We start from the raw sequence: 16627 nt of genomic DNA, 5'->3' as shown, positions 1-16627 counted from the left end.
AGTATAATTTAGTTATGGTAGGAATTCTTTTTAAGAAAGACTTAATTAAATAAATATTTTGTATCTTACATCTATATTATATTAAAGAAAATAGACTAAAAAAGTTCATAAAATAATCAAAACCAAATATTTTAAAATTTAAACAAAAAAATGTTCACTTTTAAGAACCCGTTGGACGTCCAAATCACAAAAATATTTTGTAAGTATCTTTAATTAAATTTGTGTCTAATTCAATTATGGTAGGTATTCTTTTTGAGAAAGAATCAATTAATATAATAATAAGTACAATACACATTAATGTTAAGTTGAAATAATAATTCTACATTTAATACAAGCTTTGTATCTGACCTTATTTACGAACAATATACATTAATATAGGTATCATTTAGCTATGGTAGGTATTCTTTTTTAAGAAAGAATTAATTAAATATAAATTTTGTATCTTCCAAGATCATACGTTCAAATTTCTGCCAAAAATCCTTATAAATTAATTTAGTACTATAGTCTTTTCTTACAAATCTTTATTTAAGCAACTTTTACTTAGGTTTAGCTTCTCTACATTGCTTAGGGTTTAGCTCTAACTTCGCCAAAGTATGGCTCCAAACTATAACTATATCAGCGAAATAACAATGTCCAAAATGAGTTGGAATTTGAAAGTTTGTGTTGTTAGATTGTGGCACATTTCAGACCGCGAGAAACTAGAAAATTCTAATTCAATCGAATTAATTATTCAAGATGAAAAGGTGCATACTCTTTTACATGTTATTTTTTTCGAGTTGTGATATATTTTCTTCAACTTATGCACCTTACTAACTTCTTTTCAACTTATCCGAATAAAGGTACGACCTAGTCCAATCCTTTCTAATGTTTCGACTAACACTTGCAGGTTTTCGACAAGGATCGGCATGAAGCTTTAGACCTTAAGCACGCGTTGCACTCTTTTTCCCTTAGACCGGTTTTTGTCTCAAATGGGTTTTTCCAATAAGGTTTTTAACGAGGCAACCATTGTCGTGTTAACTTAGAGCAATTCAACGGTATCCGAGGGTCCCTACAATAAGCCTAGTATTGAAGGGCATTTCCCTCGAATGTCTACTTTGTTGCAAGGAAATCACTTCAGGATATCGGGTCTCGATAGGAGAACTTTGTAATGGGTCAAACGGTCGGATGAACTGTGTCCATATAGAATAGTTGAGCCCTAATGGCAAAACATGTACACATGTATTAATTATCCAAAGAAACATTCTTTCTATATCAAAACACTTTGTGTATCAAAGAAACCTGCTACTATACGAACATCATACTTGTGATTCCACAAGAAACGGCTCGAGGGACAAAACGCAAATACACCTCGAATACTCGGGGACTGTCATCGACAGTCAACACATTCGAGTATCTGAACTCGAATTTATAAGATCTCAAAGAGGCATCCCTCGACGCAAAGGCCAAGGCCAACATACTTGGGGACTAACCTTTCAGATAAGTTCGAAAAGTTATCGGGAAACAAGTCCAAGAGACATACCCGAAGACTACATCCATATTAAAGGCTACGACCATATTAAATGCTACGGCCATATTAAAGGCTACAGCCATATTAAAGGCTACGGTCATATTAAAGACTACGATTATGTAAAAGGTTACAGCCAAAATAATGTGGCTTGGAGACGTCCGACTTCCTCCATATATTAAAGGCCTTCAAAAACTTCAAAAAACTGGTTAAACTCGGCTACCCTCGGCAAAAGCAAAAAGGGCTTCGATAAAATCAGCCTTCGAATAATTTAAAGGCTTCGATAACATCAGCCTTAGAAAAAGCCTCAAGAGGTATTAACACGAACGGGTTCTGATCGATTGTACCCTCGAAAAAACCAACAGGTACAAAAAATACATGCTAAGGCATAAAGAAATTTTCACTAATTCTTTTAGCCAAAAAGAGGAAAAAATTATAGTCGTCTTAGAGGCCGAATTGGCCTAACTTAAAGAGCCTAAGGGCCGATGTAAAAGAGCCTAAGGGCCAATATAAAAAAAAGCCTAAGGGCTAACTCTATTTCGAGTTCGAGCAAGTACTCACTTGACTACTAAGCCCAAGGACTACCCGACTTCGAGAAAATTCTCACTCCGGGACTATCTATGAAGCCTAGGGGCTAACTCTAATTTCGAGTTCGAGCAAGTCCTCACTCGATCATAAAAGCCCAAGGTCTATCTTAACCCGAGTTCGAGCAAACCCTCACTCAGGGACTATCCATAAAGCCTATGGGCTAACTTTACTTCGAGTTCGAGCAAATCCTCACTCGGCTATAAAGCTTAAAGGCTATTTTCATTTTGAGTTCAAGCAAGTACTCACTTGACTACTAAGCCCAAGGGCTACTCGAGTTCGAGAAAATTCTCATAGCCCAAGGGTCACCTCATCTCAAGTTCGAGCATGTCCTCACTTGGCCATAAGGCCTAAGAGCTATTTTCATTTCAAGTTTGAGCGTGCACTCACTCAACTATCAAGCCCAAGGGCTACCATACCTGATCGACTGTTGAACCTAAGAGCCACTCAAACTCAAGTTCGAATGGTCATTCGAGGGCCATTGATCAGAAACGTTCGAGGGCAGAACTTATTGTCGGTCATTACTGTAGACATGTGATTTTTGACCCTCCCCAATATTTTTCATTTTTTAGCACGTAAATATTTAATATAGGCTTAATATAGCTATTTCAACTCATTTTTACTCTTTTACTTTATTTTATTACAAGAAAATGAAAATTACAAAAAATAATTTCATTAATGTTTTGTAGTCATTTTTAATCTTGGAAAATACAAAAAAAATAGTTTTGTATTAACGGTCAGTCTTATTCTAATAGCTATTTTACTTAAGTAGGACTAATTAATAAATGAGATCATATTTTAATCTCTTTCACGGGAAAGAATAAAACTTGGGCTCGAGCAACCAATTTTTTCGGCCTAATTTTGTGTGACGACCCAACCCGTCGTCTCATGAGAACCGCTTTGTCTTTCCCATTTTATGCTTCTTCATGTTTCGTTATCAGTCTTCGGTGTGTTAGAGTTAAATCGGATTGGTTTTGATAGGAAATGAGACACTTAGTCTCTTTAAGGAAGGCTTATTTTGGAAAAGTCAACCGGATGTTGACTTATATGTTAGAGGGTTTGGATGTGAGTTCTGATGGTTCAGTTAGCTTCGGGAGGTGATTTGTGACTTAGGAGAGTGATCAGAAGTGGTTTTGGAGGTGCGGTGTAGAATTAGGCTTGAATTGGCGGAAGTTCGTATTTTGGCGAATTCCGGTTGATAGGTGAGATTTTGATCCGAGGGTCGGAATGGAATTCCGAGAGTTTCTGTAACTTCGTTATGTCATTTTGGACTTGTCTGCAAAATTTGAGGTCATTCGGACGTGGTTTGGTTGGGTTTTTGATCAAAAATGGAATTTTAAAGTTCTTGAGATTCATAGGCTTGAATTCGATGTGATTTGAGGATTTTTGGTGTTAGTCGAGGTGTTTTGATGATTGGAACGAGATTGAATAATGTTTAGGATGCATTGATGCTTTTGGTTGAGGTCCCGGGGGCCTCGGGCATGTTTCGGGTGAGTTTTGAGCAAGTACGGACACCCCGGAACTTAGAAAATGGAGGGGGGCAGCAGTTGTGGCGCGGACCGCGCTCCTTTTCGCGCTGGGCGCGCTGGCCAGCGCTGACCGCGTCAAAGTGGGCGCGGACCGCGGTCACTGAATACTGCAGGTTGCTGGTCCTACTTCGGAAGCTCATATCTTTTGATCCACAAGGAAATTTGAGGTGATTCAAAAAATGAAAGTTGTAGCCCTTCGTGTCTAGTTTCGAGAAAGGTAAAGATATCACAATTTGGACACCTGTAGCGAAAGTTATGGCCAAAATACTGAAGCCTGTCACTGCAGTCAAAAGCTGCACGGCCGCAGTCATTTTTGCGCGGACCCCGCTGATTTTGCGCGGACCGCGGTCATTTTTATGCGGTCAGCGGTGTCGGAATCCGAAGGGTACTATATAAATACGAGGTTTTGAGTTTTATTTAATGTTTTGACCAAGAGAGCTCGGATTTTGGTGATTTTTCGAAGGTTTTTCAAGGAACTCATCGGGGTAAGTGATTTTAACTCAGATTTGGCTAGAATACATGAATCTATCACTGAATTCATCATTTAATTCGTGATTTGAGATGGAATTTGGGAAGAAAATTGTGAAACCTTTCAAAAGTGTAAAATGATGATTTGAAGGACCAAATGGTATCGGAATTGGATAATTTTGGTATGGTTAGACTCGTGAGGGCATGAGGATTCTAAAAATGTAAATTTTACCCGATTCCAAGACGTGGGCCCGGGGCTCGGATTTTGTTAATTTTGAGATTCTTGATATTTTTCGATTGTTTTCGATTGGGTATTGTCCCCTTAGCATATTGTGATGTATTCGCCATGATTTTGGTTAGATTCGACGTGTGTGGAGGTCGATTGGAGGGGAAAAGGCGTCGCGAGCTAGAGATTTCACCGGTTCGAGGTGAGTAATGATTGTAAATAATATCCCGAGGGTTTGAAACCCCGGATTTGCACATCGTAGTGCTATAGTGAGGTGAGACACGCACCCTATGACAAGTGCGGGGTCGTTTGTTATTGGGGATTGTGACTTGGTCCGTCCCGAGAGATGTTTCTTCTGTGTTTTCGGCTAGACCTTACTTGATAATCCTCCTACTTGGATTTATTTGATATATCTGGGCTTCGCGCCAATTATTTGAATTCTTCAGGGATTGATATCACTGTTTTTGCATATGTTGCATATTATTTGATCTCAGTTCAATGTTTTAAATACTGTTTTGCAACTCAACTATCTTTCTAAGATTTGAAAACTTAAATGATATTTCTAAATGATATTTCGGGCTGAGAAATACTGTTTTACAAATGCCCAAGGGGCTTATTATGATTTCTGGACTGAGCATGGATCGGGCTGCGCGCCGCAGCAGTGACTTGAAACAGTGGTAACAATGACACTGTATGATGTGACTTGAAACAGTGGTAACAATGACACTGTATGATATAAATTGGTCAGGTAACAATGACTGACCAGGACTTGATTGATGCCACGAGATGGCTTGTTATTGTGCTTGGGCTGTAGGAGACCCTCCGGAGTCTGCACACCCACAGTGAGCGCGGGTACCCATGTGATTTGAAACTCTGGTAACAATGACACTGTATGATGCAATTTGGTCAGGTAACAATGGCTGACCAGGAATAACACCGTACGGTCAGGTAACAATGGCTGACCAGGAACTAATTGTGCCCGAGGGGCTGCTACTATTCTATATGATTGCCCGAGGGGCGAGGTTTATGTGTTCATTTTGCATACTTACTTGTCTTTTACTTGTTTAACTGTGATATTTGTGCCCGAGGGGCGGATTTCTGTGCATAGCGGCACTAATTGTTTTGAAATTATTTCACAACTGTTGAAAAAGATCATTTTCAAAAGAGGTTTAAAACTGAGCCAAGGTATTTTCTGAAGAATTCACATTTTCACTTGTTTTCTCAAGGAGTTTTTACACTTCTTCTATATAGCATGTCGGTTGCTTTACGTGGTTTCTTGCTGCTCAGTTATTATTTACTTTTATTACTCACTGAGTTGGAGTACTCACTTTACTCCCTACACCTCGCGTGCAGTTGCAGGTATTTTTTTTTTACCCGGTAGCGGGTATTGGCTATGTGGAGGCAGAGTTGTGGAGGTTTTAGCGAGGTGACTGCCAGCGTTCGCAGCACCACTGTCTTTCTATGTTATTCATTATTCTTGTTCAGTGTATTTCTAGACTGTAAAGTGGAAATTTCATTCTTATAGATGCTCGTGACTTGTGACACCCTGGTTTGGGCTGTGTCGGGATGGTTTCTACTGTTGTTTTGTTAAATTTCGTAATTTATGAAGATTATAGTATATGTTATTACCGTTTATGATATTTAACTGTTTACGAGAGGTGTTCTGTTTAGTTTGGCTGGCCTTTTCTTCACAAGAGGCGCCATCACGACCGGGTTAGGGAATTGGGTTGTGACAAGTTGGTATCAGAGCCTAGGTTACATAGGTCTCACGAGTCATGAGCAGGTTTAGTAGAGTCTCGCGGATCGGTACGAAGACGTCTGTATTTATCCTCGAGAGGCTACAGAACCTTAGGAAAAACTTCACATTCTTGAATTCTTATCGTGTGTCCTTGATTCAGCTTGAAAAGTAACTCTTGAAATTCCTTCCACGTGTCTGTATGCACGCATGAGTGCTCAGTATCAGATGTGCCTTGATGGCTTGTGAATCCCCGATCGAGGGGCGAGATGTAATCCCTGTGAGTTTATATTGGGCCAGTCTGGAGGACTTGATGCCGGATTTTTGCCTATGGCTTGAGCACCGAGGTGCTGATTGTACGAGTAAGTGTTTTGAACTTATATGTTCAGTATTGTCCCTAATAGTGGGAGTGACAGCTGGATAGCTATGTGATGAATATGCTAGTACTGCGTGATGTTTCTATATGACTTGGAAGTGTCGAGGAAGATTTGTTGGATGATAGATGGACTACTAAATGTAGGATTTCCATTGTGAGTGGAAGTGTAGTTCCGAGATTATAGGTGTGTGAAGAATCTTTTCAAGTCTCCTAGTTGAGAGTGAAGTAAATTTCACGTTGCGGTATGAGTACAGACTCAAGAAGATCAAGTGACTGCGTAATGCTTATGGCGGTGGAAGGTATACGAAAATGTTATATTGAGGCGAAGCAGGTGGGTTATCTCCCGCGAAGTGTGCTGAGGCAGTGTGATCCTTATGTGAATGATAGAAGACCTCATGTGCCAGTGAATTGTAAGTGTTGAAGTTTGAAATTTTGGGGTCACACAAGAGAGTGAGCTTAACTGTTGCGAGGATGAATGCGAGATTTGCAGAAGATTTAAAGTACTAGATGATCTGTGTTTTCACAAGCTTACAAATGATTTGAGTTTAATCTCACTATGGTATTAAGGCAGCAGTGGAGTATACACGTTATGAGTATTGTGTGTTCTGATCTATGGCTTCGAGCCAAGTTGGGGAGCTTGTTATTGGTCAGCTGATTGTACGGTGGTGTTGCTATGCTGGTTTTGAATTGAGGTCTCCTGGCGAGTGGAAATTGAGCCGAAGATGGCACGAGTGAAGGAAAATTTTAATAAAGGTTATATGGTGCTTCGTAGATGTGTGAAAATAATAGGATGTCTTGAGCTGTTGTAAAGAATGCCCAGCGTATAGAGAAGGAAGATGCTTGATTGTATTGGGATAAGGTTGTATCTTGCGGTGTCAGAGTGCTAATGAGGCACAGGTGGTTTTGTTAGTTGAGCAGGCTAAATGCAAGTTGAATAGAGTGAATGACTCTCGAAAATGGTCCTAATGTGTTCGAGGTTCCACATGTAACAATTGGGTATCTTAAAGTTGTATATGGGGTTAGAAACTGTGTTTTCATTGGATGAGGTCAAGACTTATGATATCTCTATATCGATTATAAGATCCTATGTATCAGTATCAGGAAAGCAAAGGTAACGGATTTAGATTCGCATGAAGTTCTTCGGAGTGAAGTATGTTGGAATGTGGGGTATCTAGAAATAATTGAGAGGGGATTCAGTGGCTTATGAGTCTTAGACGGTGTGGTCTTGTGCTTGGGTCTCGCGTAGTGAGCCTGGGTTGAGGAATTGTGGTGCTACAACAAGGAGAAATATCAAGTTGAATATGAATCAGAAGGAAATTTAGATAGATGGAGTAGCTTGATAGTAGACCGGATCGGTATGGTAAAGGTATGATTAATTCTTAGTATGTGTTCGAGGTAATGAGTTCATATAAGTACTTTGTAGCAATGCTCTTGGGTTTTGTTGGCTTGCTTAGCTTGGTCGAGTTAGAAGGATTCCATCCTGGCAGTTTAATTTATGCAAATGGAATTGAGAGAGTTCTTGTTGATTTCTACCGTGGTTGAAGAGGTACATTTTCTATGAATATGAGAGACATGGGATGTGTAATGATTTTTCTTCTAGATGGGATCGATGGAAGTTCTTGACTAGTGGAGTGCATAGATATTTGTGGCCCGGAAGAGAGGTAAGGTTTTCATGTATCCTCGGATGGTATGTTATATGCGGTATGTTGTGGAGGACCGAGACTTGAGTGTGTTAGGTTACAGTTCGGTTCAGAAAGGAAGCTCATGAAACACTTAGGCAGTGGGTAGCCTCAGATAATCAAGGAAAATGGTACTGCTATTTGAAAGTGATTTGACGAGAGTATATGTTTCAGGAAAAGGGCAATATGATTAAATGGATGGAACTTCGGTGGTATTGCGGCACTTTCTTATTAGATCGACTGGTGATATTCAGGTTGGCTTGGTAGTACAGGGAACTTTTAGAGTCTATCGTGGAATTATTGGGTATTAAGGTGTGGTATGCTTTCGGACGGTGAAATTGGGATATGATGTGGTGATTCATGTGTCGCGTGGATTTGAAGACGGAAGTTCTCATATTCAGGCTATGTTGTGATTATGGATCGTGTGTAACGGCTATCGGGATTTGGGGGCCCGAGTGGACCTTTCCTTGTCTGGTATATCAGATTTTGGATATGATATCGGGGTTTAGACTGTATTTCTCAGTGTTGGGTTATTATGGATTATTGCATTATGAGCTATGCTGGAAATGCCACAAGGTGAGTGGCGAGGTGTGTCGGAGTATGCTCTAGTAGAGTGGTTTATGTTTCAAAGAACCAGCGGACGGCTGGGAAGGGTTGCTTTCCTTATTTGGGCCTCGTGATGGATGTCAGCGCAGAGGTTGCCATCATTGATTCAGTTCTGATGTTGAGGGACTTTTCGAATATGTTTCTTGTGGTCGGGCATGTCACTGGACGGAGTTGTGGATTTCGGTATTGATTTGGTGTCGGGCACCATATCGTATGACTCCGGCAGGAGTTATGGTAGTGGAAGAAGCAGCTTCAGGCTTCCTCGGTAAGGAGTTCGTTGGCAGGCTAATGTGGATGCATGTTCTAGCTTGAGTCGGCTCGGTTGGCTCCGAATTGTATCGTTGAGGGTTAGGTTGACTCGACCGTTATTGAGCCTATTAGTGATCGGGAGGTCCGTGAGTTGCCTTCTATGTTGCGAGACGTTATGATTTATTGGTTATGGGCACCAATGGTGCGATTCTGTTGGGGTTCATAGTGGAAGTCGAGCGGAAGAGTAATTGGGTGTTGCTCAGTGGATGGCGTACCGGTTACATCCTATCGGGTTTGCATGGTATATGCTACTTGTTTCACCGTGGGTGTAATGATCTACTTTGGTTTCAAACATCAAACTGTGCGTGGCTGTCGATTTTGAGCATGGTGACTGTAGGTGTTTTATGTATAACAGTGATTGAATAGGATCGCGTGTTGTAGCGTGGCCACATGGAGATATGACCTTTCGGGGTGGATTCAGTGTTCTATTTATATGATGTGAGACGGGGTCTCAGCCTTGTGTTGTGATGGTATTGATGAGCTTGAGGTACAGCTCTTTCGTTTGAGTCATTTTTTTTATGATTTAAGTATGTTCAGACCGTTTCTTATTGGTGCGTGTATTATGCAAGTTGTGGCTTAGGTCTGTATTGAGGCGTTATATCACCAGAGTGGTGTGTTGGATTCGAGGTGATCGTTGGGGTCATTAATGAATACGAACAGATTTGATTTCAGCTTGTTAGAAGGATAATATCGAGGTTCGGCTCAGAAACCTGTTATGGTATTAGTCAAAAGGGAAGTGGCTTCATGAGTGGTTGATCTGAGAAATGGTTATGGTTTGTTGCGTGTTTCATTTATCGTTGGCAGTATATGGAAGTGTTAGAATAAGACCTTAGTCGATAAGAGGTTTCCTACCGGTATTCGGGCACTGTGGGCAACTGCTGTGAATAGAAGTTATTGTTTCGAGTGTTTGGGTTATGTAGTATATCATATGATTGAGGGTTATTACAGTTGGTTCGGGCCTATTCTGAGTATGGATGTGAGGATCGGATCTTGTATATGATTTCGGAAAGTGCAATGTGGTTCTATGGTTTATAGACTAGATGGATTGTGAAATTTCAGCTATGTTGTGTTATCGGACATATGCGAGATAGGGTGACGTAGGATCACCCCCGGGTATATTCTTGGTAAGGTCATTCAGCTATTGGTTAGCTTCTAGGATAACTCTGGGTACGCTCGAGGACGAGCGTTTGTTTAAGTTGGGGAGGATGTGACGACCCAACCCGTCGTCTCATGAGAACCGCTTCGTCTTTCCCATTTTATGCTTCTTCATGTTTCGTTATCAGTCTTCGGTGTGTTAGAGTTAAATCGGATTGGTTTTGATAGGAAATGAGACACTTAGTCTCTTTAAGGAAGGCTTATTTTGGAAAAGTCAACCGGATGTTGACTTATGTGTTAGAGGGTTCGGATGTGAGTTCTGATGGTTCGGTTAGCTTCGGGAGGTGATTTGTGACTTAGGAGAGTGATCAGAAGTGGTTTTGGAGGTGCGGTGTAGAATTAGGCTTGAATTGGCGGAAGTTCGTATTTTGGCGAATTTCGGTTGATAGGTGAGATTTTGATCCGAGGGTCGGAAATGGAATTCCGAGAGTTTCTATAACTTCGTTATGTCATTTTGGACTTGTCTGCAAAATTTGAGGTCATTCGGACGTGGTTTGGTTGGGTTTTTGATCAAAAATGGAATTTGAAAGTTCTTGAGATTCATAGGCTTGAATTCGATGTAATTTGAGGATTTTTGGTGTTAGTCGAGGTGTTTTGATGATTAGAACGAGATTGAATAATGTTTCGGACGCGTTGGTGCTTTTGGTTGAGGTCCCGGGGGCCTCGGGCATGTTTCGGGTGAGTTTTGAGCGAGTACGGACACCCCGGAACTTAGAAAATGGAGGGGGCAGCAGTTGTGGCGCGGACCGCGCTCCTTTTCGCGCTGGGCGCGCTGGCCAGCGCTGACCGCGTCAAAGTGGGCGCGGACCGCGGTCACTGAATACTGCAGGTTGCTGGTCCTACTTCGGAAGCTCATATCTTTTGATCCACAAGGAAATTTGAGGTGATTCAAAAAACGAAAGTTGTAGCCCTTCGTGTCTAGTTTCGAGAAAGGTAAAGATATCACAATTTGGACACCTGTAGCGAAGGTTATGGCCAAAATACTGAAGCCTGTCACTGCAGTCAAAAGCTGCGCGGCCGCAGTCATTTTTGCGCGGACCCCGCTGATTTTGCGCGGACCGCGGTCATTTTTATGCGGTCAGCGGTGTCGGAATCCGAAGGGTACTATATAAATACGAGGTTTTGAGTTTTATTTAATGTTTTGACCAAGAGAGCTCGGATTTTGGTGATTTTTCGAAGGTTTTTCAAGGAACTCATCGGGGTAAGTGATTTTAACTCAGATTTGGCTAGAATACATGAATCTATCACTGAATTCATCATTTAATTCGTGATTTGAGATGGAATTTGGGAAGAAAATTGTGAAACCTTTCAAAAGTGTAAAATGATGATTTGAAGGACCAAATGGAATCGAAATTGGATAATTTTGGTATGGTTAGACTCGTGAGGTCATGAGGATTCTAAAAATGTAAATTTTACCCGATTCCAAGACGTGGGCCCGGGGCTCGGATTTTGCTAATTTCGAGATTCTTGATATTTTTCGATTGTTTTCGATTGGGTATTGTCCCCTTAGCATATTGTGATGTATTCGCTCTGATTTTGGTTAGATTCGACGCGCGTGGAGGTCGATTGGAGGGGAAAAGGCGTCGCGAGCTACAGATTTCACCGGTTCGAGGTGAGTAATGATTGTAAATAATATCCTGAGGGTTTGAAACCCCGGATTTGCACATCGTAGTGCTATAGTGAGGTGAGACACGCACCCTATGACGAGTGCGGGGTCGTTTGTTATTGGGGATTGTGACTTGGTCCGTCCCGAGAGATGTTTCTTCTGTGTTTTCGGCTAGACCTTACTTGATAATCCTCCTACTTGGATTTATTTGATATATCTGGGCTTCGCGCCAATTATTTGAATCCTTCAGGGATTGATATCACTGTTTTTGCATATGTTGCATATTATTTGATCTCAGTTCAAGGTTTTAAATACTGTTTTGCAACTCAGCCATCTTTCTAAGATTTGAAAACTTAAATGATATTTCGGGCTGAGAGATACTGTTTTACAAATGCCCAAGGGGCTTATTATGATTTCTGGACTGAGCATGGATCGGGCTGCGCGCCGCAGCAGTGACTTGAAACAGTGGTAACAATGACACTGTATGATGTGACTTGATACAGTGGTAACAATGACACTGTATGATATAAATTGGTCAGGTAACAATGACTGACCAGGACGTGATTGATGCCACGAGATGGCTTGTTATTGTGCTTGGGCTGTAGGAGACCCTCCGGAGTCTGCACACCCACAGTGAGCGCGGGTACCCATGTGATTTGAAACTGTGGTAACAATGACACTGTATGATGAAATTTGGTCAGGTAACAATGGCTGACCAGGAATAACACCGTACGGTCAGGTAACAATGGCTGACCAGGAACTAATTGTGCCCGAGGGGCTGCTACTATTCTATATGATTGCCCGAGGGGCAAGGTTTATGTGTTCATTTTGCATACTTACTTGTCTTTTACTTGTTTAACTGTGATATTTGTGCCCGAGGGGCGGATTTCTGTGCATAGCGGCACTAATTGTTTTGAAATTATTTCACAACTGTTGAAAAAGATCATTTTCAAAAGAGGTTTAAAACTGAGCCAAGGTATTTTCTGAAGAATTCACAGTTTCACTTGTTTTTCTCAAGGAGTTTTTACACTGCTTCTATATAGCATGTCGGTTGCTTTACGTGGTTTCTTGCTGCTCAGTTATTATTTACCTTTATTACTCACTGAGTTGGAGTACTCACTTTACTCCCTGCACCTCGCGTGCAGTTGCAGGTATTTTTTTTCACCCGATAGCGGGTATTGGCTATGTGGAGGCAGAGTTGTGGAGGTTTTAGCGAGGTGACTGCCAGCGTTCGCAGCACCACTGTCTTTCTATGTTATTCATTATTCTTGTTCAGTGTATTTCTAGACTGTAAAGTGGAAATTTCATTCTTATAGATGCTCGTGACTTGTGACACCCTGGTTTGGGCTGTGTCGGGATGGTTTCTACTGTTGTTTTGTTAAATTTCATAATTTATGAAGATTATAGTATATGTTATTACCGTTTATGATATTTAACTGTTTACGAGAGGTGTTCTGTTTAGTTTGGCTGGCCTTGTCTTCACGAGAGGCGCCATCACGACCAGGTTAGGGAATTGGGTCGTGACATTTTGGACCTAACCCATAATTCCTAGGCCCATACCCCTTACCTAATATCTACCCCTATATAATAGTACCTAATGCCTAAATAGAGGGGGACACACTTTTGGAAGGGTCGATTCTTCAACAAATACACAGAAACCCTATCGTCCTGCTTCTTCTTCTTCAATTGAAAACTAGCGAAAACCACAGACCCTCCCCCATCGATCTTCTTCATCAACAACCAAACCAAAAATCCCTCACCCTTCAGCCACAGCCCATCAGAAAGCAGAGAGAACGAGCCTGCCCCCTACCATAAAGAATGCCCAGGTACAAACGCACACACATACGAAGTGGGGAACGACCAGATCTGAATTAAAAAATGAGAAGGCTGGGTTGAGTCGAGTTCGTCGAGGTTGTCGCTCATAGTTCGAGTTTCTGTCGGCATCTCTTGCGTATTCTGTTTGGAAGAAATTTATAATTGGAAAAGCTCAGCTACAGAGAAAACGGCGGATTCATCGAGGTTTAGATCAAAAAGTTCATTTGTTTGGTTGGCTGATTTTGAGATCCTATTTCGTTGTACCTGGCAGAAAATTGCAGCAATAAAGGTTTATCCCTCTCTTGTTCTTAATTTTAATAATTCTATTGTGATTCTTGTATGTGAAATTATTTGTTTAACATAGTTGATTGTTTTAATTTGACCGAATGAAAAATTGTTGGTTTACTACATTGATGGCTGAATATTAGTTGACTCAAATCTAGATAATTGATAAGGAGGACAAGAATGAATTTGCTTAATACGAGTAATCAGATGTGTGGTATCTGGTTCTTTGACCTTGAAAATATTGATATTTCTATTCTCATGTGATAAAAGAGCTTTTGAGCAATGCACCTAAGATAACTAGGATTTGTTGTTTCAAACTAATATGATTTTACTGTAAGCGTATCTTGTGGATGTAGAATTCAGCGTGGCAAGAGTGGTCTCTTGTATTTTCTTTTTTTCCACGCTGCTGGCATACTCATTTCCCAGCTCGTATTTGACTGTCTTTCTTCTCTCTTTCCTGCTTGTAATTGTCCCACTTATTTAACTTTCACAGAATTGTCCTTTTCTGGAGTTGGACTTCAAGAAAAAAAAAGAGAAGAAATTGTTTATGTGAATGAGTCTAGCTAGAATGCCTTATCGATATGTATTTCGACTGTTCCACTTTATTTGTTTGCCTGGGAACTTACATATGATCGTTGTATTCTTTGTTTTACTGACTGGATAAGCAAACTTCCCGGCGCACAATTAAATTATTATAACTAAGGGTACGGTTCCCGTGACTTGGTTGTGATACTTAGTTTTTTAAATAAGATATAAGTAGGAGCATTTTTAATTTGCCTTTAAAAAATGTGAATACAAGTCTTTTCTTTTAAAAATAATTTGAGGTGCGCCATACACAAATGAAATCCTATAGCCTATGGCCCTCATGGTTTCAAAAACAAGAAATTTTACACAATTAGTTGAGGTGTGCCCTACTTAGCAAATATAGTTATGGCCCTTTAGAGTTTAATATTGAGCTTCTTTTAAAAATTGGATTCGAGGTGTGCCATGACAAACAAAAATGATAATTGCATGGACCTCGCTTAATTAATTTTGTTTTAATCCTTAGACATCGAGGCGTGCCATTTAGCGAATTTCCATGGCCCTCGCAAACTTGAAAGTGCGGAGTTGCTTTAGGTACGTTATTTTAAAAATTTACCTTCCTAAACTCGGGTGCGCATTTATGTGACCCAAATCCAAATCTCAACGATGTTAAAATATGTCGAAGACCGCGGGTGCATTTATGTGACGTAGTTCCAGACATGTTTTAACAGGAAGGGTTATTGTCTCACATAGCGCTCTAGGTCTTTAACCTATTTGGTTTTAATTTTCTCATACAGGCATGGATTTACTTATCGGAGTTTGAGCAGGATAGAGCCCCAGGACATCTAGTCAAGATCGCTCATTCAGGAGTGGATTAAAAGAAGATTTTCTTTTCTTTTTATGTTTTAAGTCTGTTATTTTATTTTATGTCGTCTTTTATCTTTTAGTTTTGTACAGTAATGTCGAGTTTTAGTATTATTGTTGTACTTTCTATTTTGCATTTGAAAGGGTGTGTAATGAATTAAAAATCCAAAAAAAACAAAATTTGCGTTTCATATTTCCGTTAGGAATCTTCTTTAGAATACTAATTGTAGGAATGAAAAAAAAGTATTTTGGAGGTGATTTTTCCTTTAGGAAATAAATATCTAGGACTTAAATAAAAATTATTTTTATATTTCCTTTACTATATTAGGACCAAAATTCAAAAAACAAATTCTTTTTAGTACCTTTTAAAAGTTTTTCTTAAGCCATTAATCTCAAAAATCCAAAAAAGATTTTCTTTTGAGGTTCTTAATGAAAAATGAAAAAAAAATATTCTTTTATTTTCCTAAGAACTTTAGGATATTGTACATAGAAGAAAAAAGAACATACTTTATCTTTTGTTTAAAGTTTCTTCCTTTAGGCAATCAAATTGAAATCCAAAAACATGTTGTTTTATCCTTTTTGCTTGTTTCTAAATCCTGCATCAGGATATCAAATGGAAATTCAAAATAATTTTCTTTGGTTTATTCTTTCGATCTTCTTCCTAAAAAAAAGAATCAAAAAGTATTTTTTTTCTCTTCTAGGGTTTTTCCTTAATAATTTCCCATAGAGTGTTTGTTTCAAGAAAGAAATAAAAGCAAAAAATATATGCTCGTTAAGCTTGAGTTTGCAATAGGTTATAGAACATTAAGTCTAGAAAATTCAAAAAAAAAAAAGAAGGATTTGCTTCTTTTATTCCTCTTTTCTTATAAGAATAGTCCTTAAGGTAAAAAAAAAAGAGAAAAGAAAAAAGAACGTTAGTTTGTTTACTTTGTTCCCGTTCTTCTAGAACTACGCAAAAATCTAATTCATGCGGCGTCATGATACGTAGGTAACCTACATAGGGTTCGATCGAATCATTTTTTTTTATTATTAAAAGAAAAAAAAGAAAAAAAGAGGTGAAATTGTGTGATGTGAGATATGAGAGAAAGAAAGAGTGATGACTAAAAAAAAGAGAAATGAAGGAAAATGGGCAAGCCAACAAGTGCTAGAAAAGCAAAGAAAAGAGTTTGAAATGAACAAATTGGGATGATGTCAACTGAACTTTGTACCCTCGAAGTCATTTTAGAACCGATAAATGTGGCTAGGTGCATTGCACATAAAGTGAGATTATCTTATGTTAAATGCCCTAACGCTAACGTGATGGCTTCATTTTGTTATATTCATAGCAGAAGGGTGGTTGGTTTGTGGTTTTAAAGTGGTAACT

At 39.7% G+C, this 16627-nt stretch overlaps 1 long non-coding RNA gene across 1 annotated transcript; it reads left to right on the top strand.

Moving 5' to 3' along the window:
• The first annotated feature begins 13266 nt into the window (after window positions 1-13266).
• Window positions 13267-15461, top strand: LOC142180383 (uncharacterized). The gene is made up of 2 exons (XR_012709029.1): window positions 13267-13882; window positions 15198-15461. It is a non-coding gene; the product is annotated as an uncharacterized LOC142180383 (long non-coding RNA).
• The last annotated feature ends 1166 nt before the right edge of the window (window positions 15462-16627 follow it).

This window comes from Nicotiana tabacum, chromosome 1 (assembly GCF_000715075.1).
Source record: "Nicotiana tabacum cultivar K326 chromosome 1, ASM71507v2, whole genome shotgun sequence".
NCBI lineage: Eukaryota > Viridiplantae > Streptophyta > Magnoliopsida > Solanales > Solanaceae > Nicotiana > Nicotiana tabacum.
The sequence above is the reverse complement of the archived record's forward strand: the minus strand, read 5'-3'. Positions and strand labels throughout refer to the sequence as shown.